The following is a 3,081-nucleotide window of genomic DNA, read 5'->3' on the forward strand; positions in this document are numbered from 1 at the left end:
GACGAGGCGAAAGGCTTGTGTGGATAAATGAAATTGTGTGTGTGTCTGTGCGTGTGAGAGAGAAAGAGAGATATGCACCCTATAGAACCATGAGACTAATGTATTTATCAGATATTACATTAAACCCTAATCATGCATGTGTTAGCACACAGAATATTTTCATATAATTCTCTAATATTCACTATTCTACTTCTGTTGTGAATATTTTCAAAAATGTAAGTCTCTGCCATTTCTTTTTCTCTTTCCTATGGGAACTGTGATCATTGCAACCATTGGATTTCATTAAAACAAATAGAGCTGCTTTAAGTTCTCTGGAGATTTCCAAAACTAAAATGAAAGCAGCAGAGAGAAAATTTGTCCCTTGTGCGGTCATGCACAGCCAATGTGCAATTTGCTTTCATTATTAAAGTTGCCCCTGTCTAGTATCTCCTATTCAGCTCTTAAATGAAAATAGCTAAGGCTCTGCTGTGAAGATCAAGGAGCTTTTTGAAAGTGTCACATCAATATGAAATACTCTAGATTTTATGAGAAGGAATGGTTTCCTGTTTAATGTAAATGGACTATGCAATAGAAGGTAAGTACTGCCAACAATCATCACTTCCTTAGTTGAAAACTCTGTGCTTATACTGTATGGTACAATCAAATCTGATGGAATTTTAACAAGCTGTGGCTTGAAATGGCCAGTTGCTCATGTTGAAGCAATTCACTGATATTAAGCCAGCAAAACAACATGATGAAATTGTTGAGACCTAAACATTGTAGCTCAGTGATAAACCCAAAGGCAGGTGTACAGAGAAATAAAAAATGTCACTTAATGGTATTTAGATTCAGGAATTGTATCCACCTTCCATCATAACCTTTCTAACCAAGTTTTGCAACCAACTGTTTTTTGTTTAAAAATACATTTCATTGAAATTATGCTTTAATGGTGTTATAAATAAAGTGGCTGTAGTAGTTAGCTTTCCTGAAGGAAACCATCCATTCCTGAAAATCAGTACTTTTTAGAAGTTGAGAAGCAAGAAAATAATATTTAAAGTAAAATCAAAATTAACTTTAACCTTAAAATAATCTGAATAATAACAACAATATCCCCTCCATGGATACTTCCTTGTCATGGGGGAGGAGCTTATGATCTTCTGATGAGATATGCAGGCAATAATATATTCTATCAGGAGGGTCACCCATGCCACACAAGGCTTAGCAAAAGAGAAGACTTAGTGTATCCATTAATCCATTAACTACAGTGAGAAAACAACAAAAGAATCAGTTGTCATCCAGGTTAACAAGGAATGCTTCAGATGTTAGAATTCCTGGGCATCTGTCAACAAGTGAGCAAGGGAAACCAGGAGCTGTGTCTGGGTAATAAGGGCTTAGCCCTGTAGAATTACAGAATGAACATAGCCTCAGACAAGACAAAAGTATGCTGTGTTTGAAAATTGCAAACACATTATGGCCTGCTATTATAAATTGGAACCAACAAAATGCGCTACTTAAAGTGAATGTTTGAACTATAGAAAGGAATTTATTCAGACTCAAATATCAGTGAAAAAAGATTAGTAGATTACTACTACAGTTACCAGAAATAAAATATACAGGAATGAAGAACTGGAAGAAATTAAGAAAAATTCTGAAAATGGAAGACCCCAAAGCAATGGTAGAATAATAGAAGAAACTCAGATACAACTGGAAATATAGAGGAAACAGCTGATTTGAACTACAGAAATGACAACTTAGAAGTAGTAGTAATTACAGAACCAGTACAGGCCAGCAATGAAACAACCTATGAACTGACCTACCCAACTCCCTCCCCCCTGTCCAGACTGCCAGAACTGAAAGTAGTGTCCAAAAAAGACTGGATATCTGTAATGAAAGATGTCAAATAATTCAAAGTGTATATTGTGCAAAGAGACAGAAAAAAAGTTGATCATATACTCAGCTCATGCAAGAAGATCACACAGATTAATTGTAAAAAATGATACAACTCAGTTGCCAAAAATTATTCACTGGAACATCTGTAATAACGAACACATATCAGTAAAGAAAAATTGGTGGGAACATAGATTTGGAAAACCTATGGAAAATGAGCAGATTAAAATATTGTGGGGTTTCCAAATCTACCAAATGTTTATGCATTCTTGGCATCAGGTATAACTGTGATTGAAAAGAAGAAAGTGTGATAATCAATGTGGCAATACCAGGGGATAGTAGAACAAAAGACAAAGAATTACAATCACAAAGTATCAAGATCTAAAAATTAAAATGGAAAAATCATGGCATAAATCAACCATGAGTGTTTATGGGCAGACTGGGTGCCATACCAAAAAAATCTTGGCCAGCACTTAGAAAATCCATGCATTGACCAAATTTCTACTTTGCTGATTACAAAAGACCACACTGCTTGGATCTGTGCATATACTACACCAATACAAGTTCTTGGGAGAATTTGATGTATATAAACTAACAGCTGTGACTTCGTATTTTTTATGAACAGATAATACTAATAAAAAATATATCTGTCACATAACACCCCAGATTTAGCAATTGTGATAAGAAAGAAAAAATAATCTGGACAGTGAACATTGCAAGCAGACAGCAGAATACAAGAGAAAGAAATGGAGAAAGTCACAAAATGCAAATATCTGCAAATAGAAGTAGAATGACTGTGGCAAAAGAAATCAAAGATGCTACCAATAGTAATAGGTGCCTTGGGTGCGATCTCAAAACATCTGGAGCACTACTTAAACATCCCTGGCATTGACAAAATCACCACCAATCAGTTCAAATGGCAGGATTTACCTCCTGCAATGATATATTTAACACCATCAAACAAGAATATTTATCTATGGCCATGTTCTTGGGAAGGACTCATAGCTGGATCAAAATGCCAAGTCCAGTTTAAGCATCTGGCTGACAGTGCAACCAGCCTTAATAATCATAGTAATAGCTTTTTAAAGCAATCTGTTAAAGCAGACAAGAAAAAAATGAACATGCTTTGAAAGAAAGCATATGCATTAATTGGAGCTTCAGTTAAGCTACCTTTTCATAGTATCTTTTCATGCCCTACAAATTTGCTTGTCTAGT

The sequence above is a fragment of the Protobothrops mucrosquamatus genome, unplaced genomic scaffold (genome assembly GCF_001527695.2).
Source record: "Protobothrops mucrosquamatus isolate PMUCROS unplaced genomic scaffold, P.Mucros_1.0 scaffold868, whole genome shotgun sequence".
Classification (NCBI taxonomy): domain Eukaryota; kingdom Metazoa; phylum Chordata; class Lepidosauria; order Squamata; family Viperidae; genus Protobothrops; species Protobothrops mucrosquamatus.